General features: G+C 40.5%; 1 long non-coding RNA gene across 2 annotated transcripts in view; it reads left to right on the top strand.

Annotated features, from left to right (window-relative positions):
- Nucleotides 1–7,763: 7,763 nt before the first annotated feature.
- LOC103160142 overlaps nucleotides 7,764–26,225 on the top strand; it is a 37,441-nt gene continuing 18,979 nt past the window's right edge. The window contains exons 1-2 of one of the 2 annotated variants that reach the window (XR_004770552.1): nucleotides 7,764–7,866; nucleotides 11,350–11,423. This is a non-coding gene — a long non-coding RNA (uncharacterized LOC103160142). Of the gene's footprint in view, nucleotides 7,867–11,264; nucleotides 11,424–26,225 lie in introns of both variants that reach the window. The other variant, XR_003486299.2, reaches the window with a different exon arrangement.

Raw genomic sequence — 26,225 nt, 5'->3', positions numbered from 1 at the left:
CAAGCATTCCATTGTTTCTCTTATCTCCTTGCTCCATTGTCCTGATTTCTTCCTGACTTACTGATGACTTTGCAGTTCTGGTCTCTCTTCCACCTTCTTGTCCTGTGACCTACATTTTGCCTAGTGGTGATCTCTGTCTTGAGATAGTATCATTTGTCCCATGACTTCAAAACAGTTATGTCTCCAAGCCTCACTTCCCTCAAGTTCCAGATCTGCCCCGATTTCTACAAACCATCCACATCCCTCAGATGCTGAGCTGGTTAGCTTTTTTTTTTTTTGGTCAATGTGACACAAGCTGGACTCTTCTGAGAAGAAGGAACCTCAAATGGAGAAAATACCGACATCCTATTGGCCTTTAGGCATGTCTATGGGGCATCTTCTTAAATAATTATGAATGTGTGAGGGCCCAGTTCACTGTGGACAGTGCCACCCTGGGCAGGTGGCCCTGGGTTGTATAAAAAAAAGCAAGATGAGCACCCATGAGGAATGAGCCAGTAAGCATATTCCTTCCATGGCCTCTGCTTCAATTCCTGCCTCTTGGTTCCTACTTTGAGTGCTTGCCCTGATTTCCCTTCATGATGGACTGTGAGCTAGAAGATGACAGAATAAAGCCTTTCCTTTTCAAGTTTCTTCCTTCCTTCCTTTTTTTGTTTTTGTTTTTGAAGACAGGGTTTCTTTGTGTAGCTCTGGCTGTCCTGGTGATCACTTTATAGACCAGGCTGGCCTTGAACTCACAGAGATCCACCTGCTTCTGCCTCCTCAGTGCTGGGATTAAAGCATAGCTACCACCACCCACCCCGAGTTTCTTTTTGTCATGATGTTTATCCCAGCAATAGGAAATAAACTTGGACAGATGCCAAGGTGTCAAAGTCAATAGATCTAAAGAGACAACTAAATGGTTGGAGAGATGGCTCAGCAGTTAAGAGAACTGGTTTGACAATTCAAGAAGGTAATGGCCATGGCATAGCTAGGGGACAATGTTGCACAGCTTGGTCTATAGAGTGAGTTCCAGGTCAGCCAGGACTACCTGGTGAGACTCTGCCTTAAATAAAACAAATAAACAATAAAACTTCCTTTCCCTTAGTTTGAAACTTTTCTTTCCTGTACCTCAGCTTGAACCAGATTAGTTGAATTTTTCCATTACAACAAAAAGTTTTGATGAATAGATCTTTTTCTCTCTACTTGGGACCCTTGTTTGTCTCTTGAGCTTTCTGTTACCAATGACTCCATACTTCCAACCTTTCTTTGACTCTTCCACTGAGCTTATCTAGCCCTGAAAAGGGTTTTAGTTTTTTCTGTTGCCTTATCTATTGTGTTTCTCCATGTTTAGGTCTCTTTATACAGAAAACCAGCTCCATCCCACATCTTTACATAGCATTCACAGGTATGACCTATAATTCCAGCAGGGATATCAAGATGATCTAGACAGACTTTTGGTTCCTGGGTTTTATCCATGCTTCAGTTGCACTGTTGGCCTGACATGGTTTTAAGAAAGATTACCATCTGGTGATGGGATAGGCAAGGCACTAGCTTGTTATTGCAACTTATGGAGATTTGCCTAGAGAAATGGTTTTCAAGCTCTGCCATAAAACTAATTAGTGGACACACATTAAGAATTGACCACTGTCGAGGTACGGTGTTGGGCTCTGTATTCCCTACCTCCAATAACCTAGCAAGGTCCTTTAACTTTGCCTAAGCTAATAAAATGAGATCTTTGGCAAAACTGAAAAAAGAAAAATGGCATAGAGGGATATCATTCTCTCTCTCTCTCTCTCTCTCTCTCTCTCTCTCTCTCTCTTTCTCTCTCTCTCTCTGTGTGTGTGTGTGTGTGTGTGTGTGTGTGTGTACACACATGCACTCGCTCATTTTTTAAAAATATCTTTTGAAATTAAAATTTAATTAGATAATTTCCCTCTTTGCCATATCCAGCCCATCCCATGCATACCTCTGTTCCTCTTTCACAAGTTCATGGCCTCTTTTTCTTTACACACACACACACACACACACCTGCTCAGTCCATTTTATGTTACTTGTTTGTATATGATTTCTGGGCTGACCACTTGGTATTGGGTAATCAATTATAGGACTCTTCTCTGGGGAAGACTATTCTCCCACTCTCAGAATTTCTTAGTTGTCTGTAGTTCTTTGTCTAGGGTGGAGGCCCAGAGAGTGAGGGATGTCATCTTAATGTTTGAACTGTGTCTTGTTCCTCAGCCAGGATCATTGTGCATAGAAATGGATGTGGTCGACGTTGTTGCCAAAATATTCCATTCTAACCCGAGGCAAATGAACACATTAAGAAACAATATCAGAGGAATCGTTCTGTGCTATTATAAGAACCCTCAATTTGTATTTTGCTTCTAGGAGCTGATCACTCATGACAGGCAGCATCTATTTTAAGCAACATGGAGAAAGAAGCTCGCATTTTGGACATCAAAGATGACAAATACTGCATTTCTGATTTCACTATTAAAAAAAAAATGCCCAAAGAATACATGAAGCAGGTGCATAAAAAGTTAATAAAAATCTAAGCCTACATGCTTTTTCTTGTGATTTCTGGTTTCACATTTTGATTTATAAAGTTCCTAGATTAAATTTTTGTTCACTTCTGTCAGATGAGGTATAAAATAAGCCCAAGACTAGAATTCCTACTGGGAGGGCTTTTTCCTCCATGAAATAATCCCCCTAGCCACAGTGAATGAATATCATTTTATAATTTAAGAGAAAATACACTAAAGTGACCATCCCATCATGTAGAAAGAAATCTTGGAACAATTTGGTTAGTAATATAGTATTTACAATAATTCAAGAAAATGAAAGGACCAGCTTAATCAACAGTATATATTGGCAAAAAAGGCTTTGTACTAACTGAGACTGCATTAGTTGTGATGTCTGGTTTGTGGTATTGAAATGCAGTCCAAGTGCAAGTAGGCTGACAGGAATGACTGATGGGAGAATTTGCCTTGGTGCCAGTAGGAAATAGTAGCGCACACACAGGGTCTGAGCCAACCTGAGTCTCACAGTCTTCCTGAGAGTTCACACAAAGTCTGGAAAGTCAGGTTTGAACACAGCCAGGAGACAGGAGGAAAACCAGTCACCCAGCACTCATAAACAGATGTTAGGCATTGGGTAGAGCAGGACAGAGTCTGCTCTAGAAAGAGACAACCAATGGCTCCTGGCACACATTGTTCTCCTGCCACTACTGGGACTCTGTGAACTTGGTAGTTGAAAAGGGATGATGTAAGAGGCCACCCACCAAATAAGTGACAGTAAATCGGCAATTAAAAACAGAAACGTGTCTGTCCTTTTCATCTAGAGACATGCCAACCAAACCCCAATTCATTCCATGAAGTTCAAAGTTCAAAACCTTGAACAAAAACCAACATAAATCTAGATTTTAAACAGAGAATGTTCATTGTCCTTTTCCTGCTTTTGTTTTTTTTCTAATAATTTATTTTTATTTTACATGCATCAATTTTTGTCTGCATGTATGTCTCTGTGAGGATGCTGGGTCCCCTGGAACTGGAATGCCAGGCAGTTATGAACTGCCATGTGGGTGCTGAGAGTTGAACCCAGGTCCTCCAGGAAGAACAGCCAGTCCTCTTAACCACTAAGCCATCTCTCCAGTGCCCCCTGCCCTGCCCCACTTTTGGTTTTTGTATTGATTCCAGGTGGGCTTTTCTTGTAAATTCTCAGTCAATCCTCTCTCTAATTTTGTTCCCTTTATAGAGCAATTCCAAGATGAGGTATAACAGGAAAGAAAGAACAAAAAGGACTAAATGCCTAACCACCTAATTAAGTTAGATGCTCCTCTTCTATCTTCATCTTCTATCTCTTCTTTCACATAGTGAACAACTATGCATTTGTGAAGAAAAATTTAGCTGACCTTACTCTATTTGTTTCATAATGCTTTGTGTCCAAGTGTTTAGGCAATGGACATCTCTTGCCTCATTGTGGCACTAATTTATGCTTGCAGAGTAGCTATTTTCTCAAGAGGAGCAGATCACACAAGTTTGTGCTATGCCATCCATGTTGGAATAAAGTTACTAACCATCTGTAGCATAGGGTTTGTTCTACTCCTCCATCTTTTTTTTTTTTTTTTTAAATGTGTACAGTGTTCGACCTGCATGCCAGAAGAGGGCACCAGATATCATTACAGATGACTGAGCTACCATGTGGTTGGTGGGAATTGAACTCAGGACCTCTGGAAGAGCAGCCAGTGCAGTGCTCTTAACCTTTGAGCCATCTCTCCAGCCCTTCTTTCATCTTTGAGCCAGTAAAAACCAATTCTGTGCTCAGCATCCCTGCCATTTATTCATGTCTTGTCTTGAAATGAATAGTAGGCACAAATGCAGTTTTTGAGGAGTTATATAATCTTACAGAAGGAGCAGACTCATGGGCTCTTGAAGTAAAGAATGAAGGGCAGGTAAAAACTCAGCCATGAGACAGGTTTTTGTGGAGGAAGAGGGGGAGATTATGCTTTCACCATGATGTCATTAGTTCCCATATGTCTACAACACTATAGCTAACCATTTGAAAGCTGTAATAAGCACTTACTTAATACCAAACACTGACAGGAAAAACAATAACAGAATTTTCCACTGAGGAAATCACAAGCTACTGGGGTAAAGAGCTTGGGCATTTTAACAAATGTGTGTAATAGAAAAGATGATAAGATAAGGCAAATATAACCAGATAAATGAAGCTAGTGAAATAATTTTGCTCAGCACAATTTTTTTCTGGCAGGTGACAGAAACAGATTCTGACTTCAGATTAAAGAAAATATGCACTATCTATGTCTGTACTGGATAGAGCCACGTTAAATGCCAACGAGGAGGTGGGGGTTGAAATGTGGTATGGCAAACAACAGAATATAAAGACACGGGTTTAGCTCCATCACTTCTCTAAAATAGCAGTTAGAGAACAATTCCAATGGATAAGTCAAGGACTCAGTTTTGGGTTAAGTTTCAATTGATATGGGATAATATTCTTGTTCACTGTAAAGATTTGTCACTCATATAAGTTTAGTAAAATGCTGTTTGGACAGTAGCCAGGCAGGAAATAGAGATGAAACTACCAGACTAAGAGTATCCTGGGAAGAGGAAGGCAGAGCATGAGATGCAGCAGATGCAAAGGAAGCAAGATGAGAATGCCTCACCGAGAAAAGGTAACAAGCCACATGGCTAAACATAGATAAGAATTATGGGTTAATTTAAGTTGTAAGAGCTTGTTAGTAATAAGCATGAGCAATGGGCCAAACAGTTTATACTTTATATAAGCCTCTGTGTGTTTATTTGGGACTAAATGGCTGTAGAACTGGGCGGTACAGAAACTTCTGTCTACATTCAAGACTTTTCCTCACTTTGGTCCTTCTGAATTCAATCTATCTTACATTTATTGGATAGTTGTTATTAAGTTACTACCACTTCTTATACTCAATGACATCTTAAGTGAAGGAATTTTGGTTCTGTCATCCACACTTACCGAGTCTTGGTTCTGGGACTCCTCTCAGCTTCCTTATTCACCGTATAGAATTTAGTAAGAACGAACAAGATAGAGTATGTAAATCACCGATCAATTCCCAGCACACAATGGGTCCACACATAAATGTGGTTTCTGTCATTGTTGTGTTGTTTATTGTGTGTGTTGTTTTGTTTTTACAGAGTGATTTCATCACTTTACTTTGTGTCAAATTTTACCGTCATACACAAACACATAACTATAATACAGATTCAAGCCTCTGTCTTCTAGGAAAGGGATTATGTAGTAGGAGTCAGAGGGATGAGGGACATTCGAGGTGGGAGGGGTGCCAAGCATTGAACTTTCTTTGGAAATGTGACCTCTGAGAGAAAAATGGATTCTCTGACAGCATGCAGATGCCTCATAAGGACACATCAATTTTCTATTCTGTTGAAGGATGAGCAAATTGTAGCTTCTCATCACTGAATTCAATAGTGACAATAACACTGACAGTTATCAGATGACAACGGCAGCCATGAATGGAGAGACAGCCTTCAGAAGGAAAACAATTATAATTAGACTGCTAGAAGGAAGCCAGAGAGTGCAGAAAGTAGAGGGCACAGACAATACAGCTGAGTTTCCTAGCAACTGGGTAGCATTCCTTTTTGCTAGGAAATGGTGAGTAGTGAGAAGAGGATTCAGCACTGAGCTCAGGACTGAGATGCATGACAATTACCAGAGAGGTTATAATTACATTCACAGTATCATCCATATATAATGGTGTTTTGTGTCACATGATTCGGGGATTAGTTACATAAATGTGCCAGTGTGTTATAATTTTATCCAGTCAATTGGACTGAGGATTAATCCCAATATAAAGAATTCAGATGGTGTAGATAAAGAAATCTTAGGTACCGCCTCGAACCGGAAAATGCAGGACAAAGAATTAAACTCAAGGAGACATTCTATGTAAACCAGATGTGAATGGACTAAATACACATCTTTCCTGAATAATATTAATAATAATAATCATGTCCAGGGGGCTCCTGGACATGAATTCTAAATAGGAAGGTACGGAGTTAGGAATTTCAAGACCTGCAGGGCAGTTTTTTCTTTTTAAAGTAGAGAACCATTGTAACAGCAGAGGTGGGTTTACAGTATAATCTATTCTTCTGCCCAAGGTCAACATTCCCAGATGAAAAGCTGCCCGCCTTTAGAAGAGCTAGTCTGCTACAATAGCTACCAAACAGCATATGCTGTCAGTCGGCACCAGCGTGCTGGAAATTATTCAAATCAATCAATTAAAAACAAACCCACATAAATAATGCATTTCCACCTGACTTTTCTTCTGCTTTCCAGTCTCCGTTCATAATGAAGGTGGTTAGTGTTCTTTAAAATGCAAATATCCATGTTTTTAGTCTTTAAAGGTCTTGCTAATTGGACAATAAAGAAAGTTCTACCAGGTGTAGTTCAGGGGAGCATTAGATAGGAAACATCAGACTTGGAAATCTCAGCATAAGTCAAAAGGAAATAAAAAAAGAAAAGGACTCTCATGCCTCTCTAGACTAGCACTCCAGGATCTTTGAAACTGCCATATAAACAGTGTCTCCCTAACCCTCCTGCAGTTGATCTGGAAGGAAGGGAGAATCTAAAACAATGTGGGGCCAAACCCAAGGTCTCCTGCGTTCTCAAACTCTCTAGTATTTTCTTCACCGGGTTATCACCATGTTAAACAAATTCAACAGGATTCCTTCGTTCGTATCCAGAAGGACATTTGCCACACGCCCTCTTCAGTTATCAGGATAAACATGTACCCTGTTAGCAGATGTCGCTGCACACTGAGTCTGCACATCTGGGAAACATTGCTGGCTAAAGCATCGTTCCAACTGTGAGCTGCTGGCAGGAGTTCCTGCTACTCAGGCTTTTGGTATTTATTGGGAGAGCCTTGCAGAAATAGTGCAAGGATGCCCAGAGGGAGGCCTGGAAAATCCTTTGGGGCTTCCCAGCTGGGCTCCTGCTGCAAGGTTGGCAATGAGCCTTAGATTCTGGAGATGGAAAGGCTAAGGCCCAGGTCCCGGTCACTGAAAGACTTCCAGATTCTTCTAGTATCTAGCTTCTGGGTTGATAGTCCTTTGTGTCCCCAAAACTTTCAAAAATGCAGTCAAATCAATAACGCTCAGCTGAGTATGGCGAGTCTCATTTAAATGTACTGTGTGGGGGAGATGCTTTGATCACGTTCTGACAATACAGTTTGCCTGAGTCAGAGGGTGGAGCTAGCCACTATCTGACCAAAATGAACCATAGAGGTTTTGGAGGACAGGACAGATAGGAGACAGGAAGTAATAAGGCAGAGCTGAGAGAGGATGTCAGCAGTCCTTTTGGATGGAGGAACAGAAGAGAGAGGAGGTAACTGGTTGCTTCTTCGTTTCTCTGATCATTCAAGTTCTTACCCCAATATCTGACTCCTGATATTTTTATTGATAAAAATAATTAGAAAAAATGCTTCAGTACTGTCATTAGGCCTGGGCAGAAGATATGTAAATCCTGGGCTAGACCGAGCTACATCGTGAGAATTTATCTCTAAGCAACAACAACACAATAGTGTTGATATAGCTTAAATGGGTCTCACTAACTCTTAGCTTGGAGGAGAAAATGATACAGTTAAGTTGAAAATAACTTCATTATATAACAGCTGTGGAAAGAGAATTAAAATTGGGTTTTCTTGAGTAGTTAAACATTTTTTTTATAGACCTTAAACTGTTCCTGATGTCTAAATTCTGAGGTGTAGCTGGATTTTATTGTTATTATTATTATTATTATTATTATTATTATTATTATTATTATTATTATTTTGCTTGTTTTTTTGAGACAGGGTTTTTCTGTATCTTTGGAGGCTGTCTGGAACTTAACTTGCTTTTTAGACCAGGTTGGCCTTGAACTCATAAAGATCCACCTGCCTCTGCCTCCCAAGTGCTTGGATTCAAGGTGTGCGCCGACACCACCCAGCTGTAGCTAGGTATTTATAAAGGTCTTCAACATTAATTTCAGACATCCTCACTACTTGCTCATAGTTCTTCCCCCCCCCCCCACTTCCATATCCAGCCCCAGTGAACCCAGACTGGGCACTGCAGTCCAGTCCTCTCAGGTTAGTAGCAGCCATCATTGGGACTGTTCTTGAACATTGGCTGGGAGCAGGACTGCTTCTCTCCTTAGGTTGTGAGTTTGAAGCAGGTAGCCCTGGAGAAGCTACAGCTATCTTGTGATGTCATTCTGGAGTCTCACAGTAAACAGACTCAAAGAACTGCTTCTAAAGAATTTATGGCTTGAGAAACTCTCCTTAGCTACTCATCCAGAATCTTAGCATTTTGAGCCTCAAGTCCCCAGCTATTGTTTAATCCAGTGTGGGCTGCTCTTTGGTATTTGTACCCCAAGCATTTCAGTGCAAGCTGAATGTCCACAGACTTCTCATAGTTCAGGGGACCTTTACATTAAGGCCATCATTTAGGCCCTCATTCCAGGAGACTGTGGCAAGTACAACATGTATCTAAAGGCTCTGGGAATCCCCAAGCAGGAACTCCTTTTCTTGTCTGTTGTTGCCTTTTCTTTCAAAACTGAGTCATCTCTTTCTCCCTCTGTTAACGCCAAGATGATGACAACTCAGTCATTTCTGCAACAACTACACAGAACTCCAACCAAGGATCTCCAAATAAACTACAACTTCCTCTACACACACACACACACACACACACACACACACACACACACACACACACACACACACACACACACACAAGAAAGCCTTAAATGGAAAGAACTTCAATTCTCCGATACCTTAACACTCAACCTCCCACTGACCCACATTCCCCAAACACCAACCCAGTTCGGGACCTTTTTCTGCCTAACCATAAATCCATTAAAATATTTTTCTAAAGAAATGGGTGGGTTTTTTTCTAAAAAATTGTGACCATCTCCATGAATATAGAAGTCACCTCAGTTTCCTGTGCACTCCATATGTAAGTACTAAACAAGAGACATGAGAGTGTAAACTTTATCTAATGCTTTGTTGAGAGTGTAAACTTTATCTAATACTTTGTTCACTTTAAGTAATAATAAACACAATTGGGGAAATTAACAGAGTGTGAACTAATTGTGTGGGCTAACATTTATAGCACACAGTGAATTGAGTACTTAGGAGTTTAATAAATACGCCTGACAGAGAGAAAGGTAGCAAAACACATTTCTTATTTTATTGAAGTCCTTTCATGTGTATAATTTAGCAGATACAATTCTTCTCCTACTCTCTATTATTTTTTCATTAAGAAAGACTTTGGTTAAATCTCCGTAACTCATCAAAAATGCCTTTATCTGATTTACTTTTGTACTTCATCAGTGAAGGTTTAGGTAAGCAAGCATCATTGGGGAGGGCATTTGAGTCTGGAGAGCGGTATTATGATCAATATTATGCTTTAATTAAGTTACATTGACATTCATAATAGGTCTCAATCTGGTTAATAAGAAGGAATATTTTCTGGGATAAAGAACAATGCAAATTGCAGACAGTGATCAACTGTTGGTGCTTCGTTTCAGCACTTCAGCTGAAATGGGTCGTAGTCTATGGGGAAATTATAGAACTCATTATGAAGAATGATGGTGCTTTGAGAAAAAAACAGATTTACAACTGAAGGTAATTATAACTGTTGCTGCTAGGTCTAGAAATTTTCATATCTGAGACTTTTCAGGAATGGGCTTGATTTCTACATTGTAATGTTCTCTTCAAGAGCCACCATGAATGAGCATTCAAAAATAACCCATGGTGGGACATGCAACACAAAGGGATAGACTCAGCCTGTTTCTATACACAGTGAAGATCATTTAAATAGGCACGTGTGTGAGCACCAGAGAAACCTCCAGCCAACCAGCCCCATTATGAAAGGCAGCTTCCTCTCCCAACAGCATCTTGTTTACTCTAGGTAATACAAGCAAGAGATGTCGTAGTGTGTCCCAAGGCCCCTGGGTTCACATCTCCAGGTGTCCATACCTTGGGCAGCTACTGACTCATTGGCAATGTATTTTCTTATGCCCTACTCTATCTCTACCAGCTCTCTACTGGCATTATAAGTCTTCTGGCTTCTCAAATGCACCAAATTCTGTCCTGCCTTGGGGTTTTTTCTTAGCTATTCTCTGGGTAGAAGTTTTTTTTTCCTTCTTCCCTTTGTAAAGCTTGGAGGAAATGTCATCACATTCAAAGATTGTTTAAGAGTCTTTGCCTAATGGCTGGCTCTAAGCTGTCCACTTTTCTCCCAACTACATTATCTTCTCTCTTTTTCTGGAACTTTGAAATAATCTTTGTTTGACTGTTCTTTGTCTGTGTCCACATTCATATTTTAGAAATCCCTTCTTCTAGAGCAATGGTTCTTAATCTGTGGTTGTGACACCTTCGGGAGTCAAAGACCCTTTCAGAGGGTTCACCTAAGGTCATTGGAAAACGTAGATGTTTACATCATGATTCATAACAGTAGCAAAATTACAGTTATGAGATAGCAAACTTTAAACTATAAAATATAAACAACTGTAAAATAACCTTATAGTTGGGGTCACCACAACAAGAAGAACTGCATTAAAGGGTCTCAGTGTTAGGAAGGTTGAGAATCATGGTTCTAGAGCGTGGCCTTGATTATCCTTAAATACATGCTCATTGAATGAGAAGAAAAAAATGAAAAAAAAATCTGGAAAAGTGCATGTTTGAAAAGAGGAAGGAGTATCCTGGTCTACAATTGAGTGATAAGGAAATCTTGGTTTCACAGCATCAGTTGCCCCATGAAGTTTCAAGGGTGGGACCCTGGAGATCTATCCCAGCACTGAGACTCCTTGGGCCTCTCATCTTTTCAGGCACCAGAACTCAGCAGGAAACCACTCAACTGCAAATCCAATTGAAGTGAATAGTGGAGAACCAAAGCACACAGGTAGGGAACCTTGTATTTTATACACTTTGGAGAATTCTACTCATTTTCCAATTTCTGGTCCTTGAGTCCATTAAAGGGGAAAATATTGGAGAATTCTCTGGGGGTGTCAATGCCACATCTCAAATTATGAGTCATTTTTAATATTTGGTTGAAACAGCTTATTGGTCTTTTAGGCCAGGAACAATGCTATGCTTTGTCCCTTTTGAATGTGTGTATCTTTTGTGTTGTGAAGTCAGTAAAATGGTTAGGATGTGAAATCCTTCATGCTGTTTCTCCATTGTGTACTCACAGCAGACACCAATATATGGGGACAGACCCCAGAAAGCTCATTGAATACAACAGGAATAATCGCCCCTTGTATGTGTGAGGCCCCAAAGCCAGCAAAGGACAGCAGAAACAAAACCACCATGACTCATAAAACGGCTTCCCTGTATCCAAATGACTCATATATGCAGCCATTTACTGTGCATCTATTCCTCAAAACCACTCTGTGCGTTGGAAATCCCGTTTATTGAGCAAGTGAAGCTGTCAGAGAAAGAAGTTGGATTCAAAACCAGCTGTGTGGTTGTAGAACCCACAGGCAAATACAGTTCTCCAAATGCATAGACATGTCAGTCTGGTTCCCGAAGTGGGAAGCACTCAGCTATCATCCGGAAGGTCAGTCTGACCCAGTGCTTCCAAACTACAAAGCACACTCGAATGACCTAGGAGCTCTTGATGGAAAGCAGATTCTGACTTGCTAGGTTTCTGTGGGACCCCTAGAGTTGGCTTCTCTAACAATCACCCTGGTGTTGATACTGCCCTCTGCTGACCATTCTTAGAGGAACAAGGGCCTAAGCACGGGCGACCTGATGCTGTTGCAAAGTTTTAAAGTTGCTGACATAGTGCCCTCTGGTGGCTACTAGGATAATTGCCCTCTGTGCTAGATGGCCCTGTATTCTCAAATTAAACATCCACAACTGCTTTCTAATTGTCCCAGGCAAATGCTCTTCAAAATTACTGTCTTCACAACACTCTCACGTCGTTGCCATATGCATGTACTGATACATATTACTATCATAATTCTCTGCATATCCAGGAAAACCCTTTTTGCCAAATCGACCTATAACTTTCTTTTCCATGAGTAGACTTGTTTTTAAAGGGAATTTAAATGGGAAGACCAATATTGCTTAGCAAAGATACAAAGCAACTGTAAAATTAAACGAAAGGAAAATACACTAGTGGGTGAAAGTTCAGACAGCTGCCCTTCAAAGCTCCCAACTTAAGACTCACTCTGTAATTGTTACAGGGAGATTAGCTGGTGTTAGAGAGTGTTAAAGACTCCAACAGTAAACTGGCTTTTGCTTGGAGGATTGGAGAGCGCTGAGCAGCGATCAACTGCTATGTACTTCAGCGTTACTTAATGTAGTGGGTATGCAGGGCTTAAGTGAGCTCTTGAGGGACCTGCTGCAGGTGATATTGCTAAGCGCTTTGATTTTTCTCTGCCTATGCCATCTGTACTTCAGAGTTGATTTTAGGGATCTAAGCCAATTTAGGGATCTCAGTTGAAATAGGATGGTCCCAGGTGACCAGTGAAATTCTGCATTGTAAACTCTGAAATCAGGCAGCCCTGGTTTATTCCTAGGCAAATTCATTGCCAATTTTCCAGATGCTTCTAGAATCTCCACCTCTAATAACCTTACCCTTATTCATCCAATCAGGCATAGTCAGTGAACCTGAAGGTACAAAGGTTTGAGAGGGGAGTGGATTAATTCTGTTTCCCTTAAAATGATTAATAAAGTCAACTCTGAGATTCCCAACTTCCAGTGACTGACTCAGGTTGGGCAACTGAGGCCAGTGTGAGCCCATGAGATACAGGGAATCCTGGATAGTGGTATGGGAAATAATCAAACTGAGGCCGCCATCCCCTCCCAGATATATGTAATGTGGGCTAGTGCTCTTTTCTTTGTTTGTTTTTGTTTTTTTGAGAGTGTTTTTCTGTGTAGCTTTGTAGACCAGGCTGGCCTCAAACTCACAGAGATCCTCCTGCCTCTGATTCCCGAGTGCTGGGATTAAAGGCATGCACCACCACTGCCTGGTGGGTTAGTGCTCTTAATTGTGGTCACCTTAGTCCTCCTTCACATGGGCAAGATGGAAGGGAATGTGACTGGGGACAACACAGGAGCCACAGGTGATAGAACTGAGAGAAGGAATTCAGGTTCATAATACCGCTGTTCTCAGATGAATCAAGCATTCCTCAAGTTGTCCCATAGTGACTGAGTGGATTTCCTCTCTTTTATCCCAGGGCAAATCTTGTTTAGAACTTGGAACCCACTGCATGCTAGCTGACACAAAACAAGTATGAACTGTGGGGTTTTTTAATCTAACTGAAGAAGCACAGCATATATAGAGGTGTCAAATATCAGCAGGTGTGCCAATTCAGATAACAATATTGCAATCCTAATATGTGGGGGCTGAGACAAGGAGCTGAGTGTGAGAGGCCAGCCTGGACTACATGATGAACTCTGTCTCTAAGGGAACACATAAATAAATAATTAAATGTCAGTGCATTTCAGTGCATGTAAGGGACAGCAACGGCATGTCTTGATACCCAATAACTGCCTATTATGAGACAGACATCATCTTCATTTTTATGTATACTATCTTATGAATATTGTAACAGTAAGTTGGCATTGTTGTCTAGGGTAATTTACAGTTAAGGAATGTTTTTTTCTTTTATATATGTGAGTGTTTTGCTTGCACATCTGTGCACCATGTGCTGCAGTACCCACAGAGGCCAGAAGAGGGAGTCAGATACCCTCAAAACTGGAGTTTGCGAGGCACCATGTGGATGCTGGGAATCAAACCTGGATCCTCTGGAATAGCAGCCAGTGCTCTTAACTGATGAGCCATCTCTCCAACACCAGAGCTAAGGAAATCTAAGGCTCGGGTTTCTTTGTGCCTGCTCAGTTTTAAAATGGGTGAATGGTGGTGATCCCAATTCTAGATTGTATGTATGAGTTTTCCACGGTAGCTGAGAACAAGAAAGCCGCTGTAGAGATTGGTCTGCTCTCCAGTATTCTGTTTTCCTTCCTTCCATTCTTCCTTCTCCCTCTCATCATCCTCCTATCTGCCTTCTTCTTTTCTTTTTACTTTCCCTAGGTAGGTTTTTGCTGTGTAGCCTAAGCTGGCCATGATCTAGCACTTATCTGTGATTACCAGGGTTACAGGCATTTGCTACTGTGTCTGGCTGTGGAAAGTATTATGAGTGGCTTTGCATTTTAATAGACTAGGCCTCTATTCTTACTATAGTAGTATAATCTTAGAGAAATTATCTAATTTCCCTGACACTTTTCTTATTTGAAATATGGGATAATTATGCCCTTTTTTCTATGAGTCTCATCAGAGTATATAAGATGATACATTTATAATCAGCATTATATTATTATTTGAATTGAAACTGACATGATCATTGGAGGTACAGGCTGAATTGAGGAGGCTTTTGTAATGCCATACTCATACTTTATTTTATAGGAAGCCTCTTTGTGTTTGGGTACCACCAATACCTACATTTGTAACCATTTTTATACTTAATTATTGTTGATTCACCAGAAGCTGCCACCATCATACATTTTTAAAGTGTTTGTATTATCAGGGTTTTCTAGCACATACTGTTATGCTTCATTTTTTTTTACTTTAAAAAGTTGACTTTTAATTCAATGACCTTTGAGAAACATAAAATGTAAAGTTCATATCCATCCAGACTTTGGTTTGAGCAGCAAATATTTAAAGATCAATCGCTGAAGCAAGGCTTCCAGAAGCACAGAACTTTGCTTCTGTTGTCTCTCTTCCTTTCTATTAAGGCATCAAAATCATCCTAGGAGGCGTCTTCCTGCTGCTAACTAAAAGGGCTTTGCATACCTTCTCCTCTGACACGTGGGACCGGATCCTTCCCACTGTTGGAATGGACTCTGCACCTTTCCCTCTGCATCGACTTCTTGGCTGCTTTCTGAGCCTTCTGAATTTGCTCCGGTTTGCAAGCATCCTTCCAAGTCCTAGGTTAATGAGTCTGTGTCCTCACTTGGTTGGTGCTGTGACCCACAGACTTCTCCCCCTTCTATGACTCAGCAGCTTAGATGTAAACTGTTCTGGAGGGAAAGTTAGCAGAGAGCCCAGGGAAGTTTACAAGCAAGGAAGAGAGATCAAACCCAGCCTGAAGGGAAGGTCAAGACACCACAGTATAACATTGAATGAAAATAAAAAAAGACAACAGATGATGGAAGACACCATAACATAATACTGAATGCAAATAACAGATGACAGAAATCACGGAGAACCAGGAGGAGGTTGACGAAATGGCAGAGATCTTCTGAGGTGCACACTTGGCAGGTTCTGAGAGACCATATGCAAATTCCATGAAAGAAGTGGCCTCAATCCTATGGTCACCTGTTGGTGGTTGGCAGAGTCCACACTCCTTTGCTCTGATGTTTAGCCTAGCTTTGTTTTCCCACATCCAGGAGTCTACAAATGAAGGCTGTTTAAAGTTATAACATAGAACATAAACTTGAAAATGGCAAAAACAAAACACCAGAACAAAGTCACTTTTGGTGGCCCCTATAGGCTCATCTATTTGAATGCTTAGTCACCAGGGAGTAGCACTATTTGAGAAGGATTAGAAAGATTAGAAGGTGTGGCTTTGTTGGAGAAAATGAGTCCCTGTTAGGTGGGCTTGGATGTTTCAAAAGTCTCAGTGTCTCTGTCCCTCTCTGCTGTGCATCAGGGTGTAGCTTTCAGCTACTTCTTTAGTGCCACTCCTGCCTGTTCTCTGCTGCTATTGTTTAGATAATGGACTAAACCTCTGAAACTGTAAGCAAGCCCTCAGTTAAATGTTTCCTTTTATAAGAGTTGCCCTGGTCATGGTGTCTCTTCACAGCAATAGAAGCAAGACACCACTTTTTCCCACACCCCTGATGGTCCCTCAGCACTGTTGGTCTGTTCTGTAAGAAAGTCTATACACTAAGTCTCCTCAGAACTACACATGTACCTCAGGCTTAGACTCTGACAGTACTTCTTAAAACCAAAAACTGAGAAAAGTCTTCCATTTGATGTATTTTCATCATGTCTGCTCCTTTTAAATTACAGTGGGTTGTTCTAGAAAAACACAGAAGTAAAACATCTCTCCATATTTTATTTCTATGAAATCATAGCCTGGAGTTCCCACCAATTCATTCCTTCTCTTCCTTCCTTCTTGTCTGTCTGTCTGCATACATGCATGCATTATTTTCTTCCTCCTTGCTTGCTTTTTTTCCTTTATTCATAATTATTAAAAAAATTTCCTATCTTTTTGGTCCCAGAACTCTTTGAAGGAATGTATAAAATCATTGAAAAAATATTGCAAGGTATTAGTCCCAGGGAAACCCCGGGAACCAACATACCACACAAACATACATGGACCATTGCAATAGAGATGCTGTGTATTTGCCCATAGCTTAACAGAAACAAAGGCAGGGGAGGGCATTTGCTACATAATTTGTAAGATGGCAATGTAAATTACAGTGTACATAGAGGGTATTTTTTAAGGCTTATTGTTTAGAAGAAAAATGGTGGGTTTTGACCAGGCGACATTTCCTCTTAAGACGAAGTCACGTAGTGAAAACATACAGCACAACAGTGGGTTTCATAAGGATGCTGCATGTGGCTTCTCAATGCACACTGGTGGTTCTGTGGGTAAATGCATCCCATTAAAAGCAATTCTATAAGGAGCTCAATAATGTGGTTGTGGGGTAGAGCTTAATATTCAAGTGTAAAAAAAATTAAATGCAAAAATAACAACAAATCCACTCTAAATGGATTCAAAGACTATGGAAACTGAAGGTATTAGGAGAAAACAGATGTAGGCATGGGCAATGCCATTTTAGACAGCATTGCAATAGCTCAGTACACACTAGCAATAACTGATGAGTGGGATTGTATGAAATTTAAAGGTTTCAATACAGCAAAGGGAAAATACTAGAACTAAAGACAGTGCCTTCAGAATGGTAGAAAACTTCTGTGAGCTGCTCACCTGACAAGGAACTATTATACAGAATGTGCAGAGAACTCCAAAACAGTTAAACACTGAAAGAACAATCAATCATCAATAAACAGACAAATGAACTGAACAGACACTTCAAATGAAGAAAGGCAAATAACAACGAAACCTATTTTAAAATGTTTCTTTAGCTGGGTGGTGGTGGTGCACGCTTTTAATCTCAGCACTCAGAAGTCAGATGCAGGCAGATCTCTGTGAGGTCGAGGCCAGCCTGATCTATAGATGGAGTTCCAGGACAGCCAGAGCTGTTACACAGAGAAACCCTGTCTCGAAAAGCTAAAAATAAAATAATAATAAAAAATTGCCCCTTTAGCCATTTTGAAAATATGAAGCAAACTCCACTGGCATTCTAGCTCACAGCAGTCATAATGGCGGGTCACCAGGAGAACAAATGATAAATATGCCGGCAAGGAAGTGCAGAGAGAAGAGCCCTTATTGGCTGCTGGTAGGAACATAAACTGATCAGATGCTGTGACAATCAGTAGGGAAGGTCCTCAAAAGGCTAAAATCTGGACTATATTACCCAGATACACTACTCATGAAAGAACCAAAGCAACATATAATAGAAGTATCAGCACACCCATGCTTAGAACAACATGGTTCACGGCAGGCAACTCGTGGGACCTAAGTAACCACCAAGAAATAAATGGATGGAGCGCATCTCCTTTCCACCAGCCTATGCAGATCTTGTCTGTGGACCTGGGATCTGAGGACCTGGAAGAATGCGGCCGACTACAGTCTAATGCTTCACACCTTTATTTATTTAAGGTGAACTTTACTTCAGTTTCAGTGTACTTTTACACACTAATGTAACAAAGAAAGCAGTGGTCCAAGAAAGGTTGTTTGAGTTCAGAAAAACATGTTAATAAATGCCAGTAAGCACATAGTAAATATTAACAGAGCAGAGCAGCCCTTTCCAGAACTTTCTCAGGACAGAGGAATTTAAGCACAGTTGCCTGGCATGTACTCTGATTATATCTGGGAAAGCATGAAAGTGAAAGCAGAAGTCCATATCCAAATGCAGCGTACTGACCAGGTTGGGTTCTATAGCTATGATCTGAGATCCAACAAGAAAAAACATATCTTATAAATTAAATGTAAATGTTTGTAACAGTAGGCACAAAATCCCATCTAAGAATAATCCAGAGAACAAAATGCACTTGAGGTAAAAAAAACCCTCTGCTTTTTTTTTTTTTTCCTGGAGCCTTACTCACAGTTCCCCAAGACATTGTTAACCAATAATCATTGTTTTGACTGTGTTCCAGCAGATGGATAAAGGTGTGGTACATATACACAAAGGCATATTAGCCAAGCATGAGGTTGAACAAAATCATGTCATTTTTAAGAAAATGGATGACACTGGGCGTTGTCATCTTGAGTAAGGCAGACAGACATAAAAGGTCAAATCTTAGGAGTTTTCTCTCACATCTGAAATCTGGTGTGTGAGGAAGATTATGAATGTGGGAGGGTGACTAAAGGAGACTATTAGGGACAAGGAAGGGAATTTGGGGAAGTAGGGGCAAATGAGAGGGTAAATACAATCAAAGTACATGACTGTATGAAAACCCATTGTTTTGTACATCACCACAGGCTAATAGAAGAAAAATGATTTGGGGATGAAATTTCAAGGTCCAAAGAATTAGACTATGGGGCCGCCTGGGAGTTCTACCACTCCATCCCACCCCCAGACACACACCCCAACCCATTGGCTTTTGAGTTGTTTCGAGCAGAGTTCAAAGTGCAGCTCAGACACGGTTCGTCCATGATGCTGATGAAGGACATACCCATCAGCCAGGAGAGCCAGGGATGAAATTGGTGTTTTCTTCTGAAAACCAAGGAATCTAATGCTGACAAAAGCCAGGATGGAGACTGCTTCCCTCCTGGAAAGAGGTGGACATGACTGTAACAGAAGTTGACAAGTCAAGCCCTTTCTCTTCCCTGCTAAGGCTGAGGAGTAGCCCTCCTTGAGAACCTTTTACACTTTACTATACCTTAAGGCTTTTTTTTTTTAATTTTAAAGACAGTATGTGGCCATAAAAGAGAGAAATAGAATTATAAAGAAAACAATTAATGCTACTCTTTATCTAGTCCCTGGAGATGAGCAGGACTGAGATTCTGTTTTCTAATTTTGATTTTTAAAAATGTTTTTAATTGTACAAACAGCTTCTACATCCACTGTGTTACTAAACACCATGTTGTGAGCATTTTCTTGCAAAATTATGTTAATGTTCATCTTTATATAATTAATATTTATAGTCATCTATTACCTAATTGTGTGTATATATTTATTTTTTAAAAAATATTATTAATGTGCTATACTTGACATTTTCCCCCATGGGCAAGCCATAATTTATTTAGTAATTCCACTAGGGGAAGGGCAGGGCTGTAAGACTTTTGACTATTTTAGAAAAATGTAAAGGGCCCTTACAGCTTTGCTAAAGAAAACATTGAGAACAGCAGTGAACTTCTAATGTGGTCTAAGAAAGGAGGAAATGTTTTCTCTTCGCTCTAAAAAACAAAAACAGTCAACAGTTGTGTGACTGCTTCCTTCAAGGTTTCTCCATCATGAGTCAGAGCATCTGTGGTTGACCTGTATGAGGCCTCAGGAGACTGAGTGCATTAACATCCCATGTGGGAGCGGGAAGACTCACGAACTGTCACCCCTACCCCAAGGATATATAAGAGGTGAACATTGCTGGGTGGGGAGGGGCACACTCTGGCTGAGGCCACCAGTAAGTTATTGACATGTTCCTGAACATAATCCCAATGAATTCATTGGTTCACCAAGATGGATTGGGTGAAATTTTTCACTGGCCTGTTATTGCTCTATCTAGGCTCCCCAGGAACATTATGCAACATAAGATCACGTATAGCCACACATTTCAATGGCTGGAGGAAATAAGCATTCTAGAAGGGGAGCACATAGAGGACTTAAATAGCTCCAGACTAGATAGGGTGGGGGCTGGGACATTGGAAGCCAAACTGATGATCAAGAACTGAGAGGGATCATTGGGGCGAGAGAATGGACTATGTCTCCATGGGACATTACAGGAGAAACTGGCAAACAACAAAGCAACAACAACATTGAATTCTTGGTGGCTATGAAGATGGCCCCAAAGTTTGCCAATCTTTGTGATTAAACCTCCAGTCTGAAAGCTTAAACTGGGCAGAGAGATGGCTCAATGGTCAAGAGTGTTGTCTGCTTTGTCAGAGGACCCAGGTCAGGTAACTCACCACCTCCTGTAACTCCTGATCCAGGCTATCCATCTGCGGCCTCTGGCCTCTCAGACAACTATACTTCCATGAACACACTCATCTATATGCATATACATAATCAAACAACAGAAACAACACTTTTTTTTTTTTCATTTTTTGAGACAGGGTTTCTGTGTAGCTTTGGAGCCTGTCCTAGCACTCACTCTGTAGACCAGTCTGGCCTTGAACTCACAGAGGCCTGTCTCTGCCTCCTGAGTGCTGGGATTAAAGGCATAAGCCACCACTGCCCAGCACAGTTCATTTTGTAAATCTTAAAACCTGTGGGGTTTGGAAGTAGGCACATCTGAAGAGACCTCCTGTGGATTAGATTTCTGACTACCCTCAAAGAGACTGTTCACCTCAGTGCCTAGGACTCCTGGCCTTGAGCAGGAAGTCAGCAAGGAGCATAGCTCAGTTGTCTTCTGCCCTGTAACTCTAGCCAGCACCTCTGTGGAAGCAGGGAGAAGAATGGTGAGCCTACCTTACAAAGACGAAGCCAGTAGGACAGCAGGTTGTGAGTGTATTGGTCCACAGGTATGTGATGTGGTCTCAGACGGGGAAATGTCCAGTTTGAGGAGTTCTAATATTCCCTATCTTTTCTAATTGAAATATGGTTTGCTTCTGCCTAACATCAAAGGATGATGTTGTAACCCTTTAGAGTCATTTAGAAACATGGCAGGAAGTAACTTTTCTAGTTTTCACCCAGAGATAGATGGATTAGGGCAGTTAGAAAAACAAAACAAAACAAAAAAATGAACCAAAACAAAAAACCCAGTAGCTATTGCTATGAACTATCTGTTCTCGTATTTATGTTCAAATTGTTGTTTATTCTGATGTATGCAAACCCTGAGGTGGTTAGGCAGTCTTGTTGCCTCTAGGGCAACCTTATCCTCAGGTTAGTAATAAGTCAAGTGCACAAACATCATTCTCTTGCCTTTGAAATGATGAGATTTATAAACGCCTCATGATTTATCTTAGAAGCCTTCAACTTAGTGCTTAGGCAATTTAAATCTCCTCACTAGAAGAGTCAAATGTAGAGAGATAGGACAGAATTTTAGTTTTACATTTGTGGCAGAAATACATAGAGAAGGGTCTAGAAAAAAAGGGGCACAAATAACTCCATAACATAAATATTTGACTGTCAAGCTTACGCTACTCTCTCCTTCACATAGACCTATGATATTTGACTGAAATATAAAACTGTGGTTAACCCTTTATAGCAGGGGCAAGATTAAAAGCAACTTTTTTTGTTTTGTTTAGTTTTCCGAGACAGGGCTTCTCTGTGTAGTTCTGTAGACCAGGCTGGCCTCGAACTCACAGAGATCCACCTGTCTCTCCTCCTGAGTGTGTACCACCACTGCCTGGTGATTGGAAGTATCTTAACAACTTAGTTTAATTCCATTTAGCTTTTTCTAAAGGCGGTTAGAACATATTCTGTTTTCCTATTTGGCCTGCTGCCTTCCCAATATATTTAAGAATAAAAATGAGTTAACTATTGCCTCTTGCTTGGAAGTCAAAATTAGGACGTCACTCCTTGGGAATGTATAGCATGCTATAAATAGCACTTGCTAATATTATTAACAAGAAACTGCTCTACTTTTTAACCAAGAAATAAAAGGTGGCTTTCCAACTGCAGAGACCTACTCTTGCTAGAAACTCACCTCATTTCATAAATATAATTAAATGACCTAAATTTAAACTCCAGATCTGGGGGGTGGGCTGGTAGAATTAGAATTCCCTTGTGTTCTCGTCAGAACAAGCAAGCAAGAAGCCATCTCCTACACCATATCTGGCGCTTTGATGTCATAGCTCCAGAGGGAAGTATTCAGATTCTGCAATTAAAGCCTCACAAAGGATAAATTATAGTGTGTATGGCAGGGGGAAAAATCAAATGTTGATTTTATCATTCGGAACTCACAGGGAGACAGTAAAACCTTGAATTGACGGCAGCTTGTGGTTGTGGAAGTATAAAGTGGGTCTCTTGTCACTGGGAAAAATGTGTCACGGATGTATATAAAACAGGTTCAACAAGAACAGACACTGCAGGTGGTTGTGGGCAATTTTCTTGGAAAGATGCACACAAAAGTGGACCCCTCCACTCAGATACAGCACCAAGGACAGGCCAGATAACAATCCTGACCAAGCCTGCTCTGGAGAGACATGGGGTGTTTGGGGGCTTGCTTTCAGAGCATGGGAGGAGTTACTAATAGGAGTGTGGGTGACCCTCAGACAGCTGTGCTATGGAAAATTCTCACTCCAGCATGGATGACAACCTTTCTATGGTCATGTACATGGAAGTCCTCTTTAGTTAGCCTTCCATTTACTTTATAGTCAGTCATTTCCAGAGACCATGTGTAGTTGGGGCAGAAATACAAACAACTAGAAGAGGAGTGATGATGATCCTCGTTGTCCCCTCCTTCTAAGAGCAGATGTCTGCAGGCCTGATCTCAAGGTCTGTTTCAGGCAGTCACAGCTACTCAGGTTAAGATGGCTCTGGCTTTTAAGCTCAGAGGTCAGTGTTTGACAATGCAGATAGGCATCTCAGTTTTGCAATGCACATGGATAAGGCACTGCCCAACTGTGCCGTGACAGGCTTGATTGTTAGACTGCAAGTCCTGAGTGGTGAGCATAGAAAAGGCAGTAACCATGTTTGCCTCACCTTTGATGTCCCTATGGAAAGTGACAAATTCCTATAGCAAAAATGCAAAAAATCAGTGAGCACACACAGTGAAGGAAGTGAAGGAACTCTATGGTTAACTCCCTTCGAGATGTTTTTGACAGTAAGTCATCTCTTACTGGATGTATCCTTTTCTATCATTTATATCACATAATGTTGGGAATATTTTGTCATCTTAATTGTCTACCTAAAAGTTCATCATGGATTAAGGCTACTTTTTGTCCAGAAAAATAACTTAATACACAATTGAATTAAAAGGTGAAAATGTAAAGGAACAGAATTATCCGTTGTTAGTTATATTCAGAAATGCTTGTCTTGGGAACTTGATGAACTAGATGGGGGTGAGCAATTCATGTATCTATTGCTAGTTAATTTTTAAAATGTGGCCCATACAAAACTAAACTATTATTTGGCCTCAAAAAGAAGGAAAAATACATGCAATGTCACTGATGACCTTCATGACACTGTGTGCTAAGTAACATGAGCCAGTCACAAGGATATTGTATGAATCTGTTCATGTGAGGTTCCTAGAGCACCAGAAGGTAGAGTTATGATTTCCAAATGATGGGTGCAGAAGGCATGATGAGCTGGTGTTCAATGAGCACAGAATTTCAGTTGGAGAAGATTGAAAATTCCTGAAGATAGATAGTGGAGATAGTTGCACAGCAATGAGTTCCAGCTTTGCAGTTGTTGCAAATTATGCTGCTGTGAACATGGAGGCACAAGTGTCTTTTTTTAATTCTGTATTACTTACTTTTTTGTTGTGATAGAATTCCCTGAAGAAAAGCAACTGGGGGGGTGGGGGAGAAGATTTATTTTAGCTTGTTGTACCAGATGGGATAAAGTTCACCATGTTGGGAAGGCATGGAGGCAGGAGCATGAGAGAAGCCTGTCAGTTAGGAAGCAGGATGCTCAGATTTCATCCACACACAGGATGCAGTAACATTCTTCCTCCAACAAGGAAGACTCCACAAGCTCCCCAAATGGCACCATCAATTGGAGAATACATGTTCAAACACATGAACCTATACGGCACATTTTACATTCAAACCACAGTAGGTTACTGGATCATACAGTAATCCTGTGTAATATTGTTTAGAAATTGCCATATTGTGATACAGTGCTATTTTGGCATGAGAGAGAGAGAGAGAGAGAGAGAGAGAGAGAGAGAAAGAGAAGTGTAGGGAAGGAGGGAGAGAGCACATGCACGCTTGTGCACGCGCACACAGACACACACACCACACTGATGAACACACACTTGCTCATTCTTGTAAGATGCTTCTGTCAGACAAAATTCAAAGACATAGAAATGGAATTGCCTAACTAAAAACATGTGATGAATGTTGCCAAATTTACCTCAAATAAGGATGTATTAATTTGCACTCCTACTTATAGTGCTGGAGGTCATGGCTTCAACATGTGCAGACAAATTATGCATGATAAATTCTTGGGTATTGTAGCTTGAGTTTGGGTTCCATCATTAGTGAGAGCTGAGAGCATTTCAGCATGTGTGGCCCTTTGTGATTGTTTCTCCTGTGGCCTTCCTGTTTACATCCTTTGTCCCTTCCCCACTGTGACATCTTTTTCCTAATGACTTGGTCTGTGCAAATTACAATACCATCACTTTGTCTTCACAAATATTTGGGCATTTTTTTCCTTTTTCCCTTTTTTTTTTTCTAAAACTAGTGTCTTCTGACCATAATTGTGCAAGTCTTTTTTAAAGTGACTTCAAATGTCAAATCTGTTTGGTATTATAATAGATATTTCCCTGGGTTTTGTATTGTGCTCATGAATGCTCCCTTCCTTTGGTTATTTATCAACACACTCATTTCTATTTGTTTTCAGCTGTTCACAGTGCTTTAAATTTTAACCCATAGACCTACTGAGACTCCCAGTTAGTATGAGGAGAGTTGAATGGAGTGTGTTGGGGGGGGGGCAGGTTCTTCAAACAGTTAATTGGTTGATCTGCTCCCCTTTCTCTCACCAATTTAAATTGCAAATATTAGCCTTACTAAAACCCCACACTCCTCTTATATGCTTTCTTTTGTTGCTTCATTGGCACACCTTTCTTTTGCTGATTTCATCACAGCTTTGTAGCTTCATAACCTCATTAAAAACATATTAAACATAGCCTTTCCTACCTTTATTATTTTTTGTTGTTTTTGGCTGTTTTTGCTTGCATATTATTTCAGATAAACTTCAAGAACAATTGCTAACGTTTATTACGTTCTGTTGGGATGCTCTTGAATTTACAGATCAATTTGGAGAAATTGACATCTTAAAATACTGAGTCTTTTCATCTAGGAACAAGACATTTTACAAAACTATTTATCAAAGTCATTTTAATTAACAGTTATCTCTTGATTATGTTCGGGTGAAGGCAAGTCCTAATTTCAAGTTTTTGTCGAGAGCCACCTGTTCAGCTTAATTATCTCTTTTGTTTTTCTCAACTGTTCTTCCTCACCCTCTGCCACAAACTATACAACTCATTAGCATTTAGAAGCAAACACGTTAGAAGAAAACTATTTCATTAAACTTCTACCTGAGAAGAAAGGAGACAAAGTGGGAGCCCATCCTCAGCCATGCACATTTGGGATGGGAAGAAATGGAGAGTGCAGAAGGAGGGAAAAAGGGAGAGAAAGCCAAGTTCTAGGAATCACATGTGCCAGACCCTGGTTTTAATGGAATCAGAAACCCCAAGAGTGACTTATTTCATGTGAAATGTAAATTCCCAGAAAATGAGAAGCAGCCATGACTAAGCATGAACAAAAAGGTCCCTGGACTCAAATATAAACGATAG

This window comes from Cricetulus griseus, chromosome 6, assembly GCF_003668045.3.
Source record: "Cricetulus griseus strain 17A/GY chromosome 6, alternate assembly CriGri-PICRH-1.0, whole genome shotgun sequence".
Lineage (NCBI taxonomy): Eukaryota > Metazoa > Chordata > Mammalia > Rodentia > Cricetidae > Cricetulus > Cricetulus griseus.
This window is presented reverse-complemented; position numbering and strand designations above follow the sequence as displayed.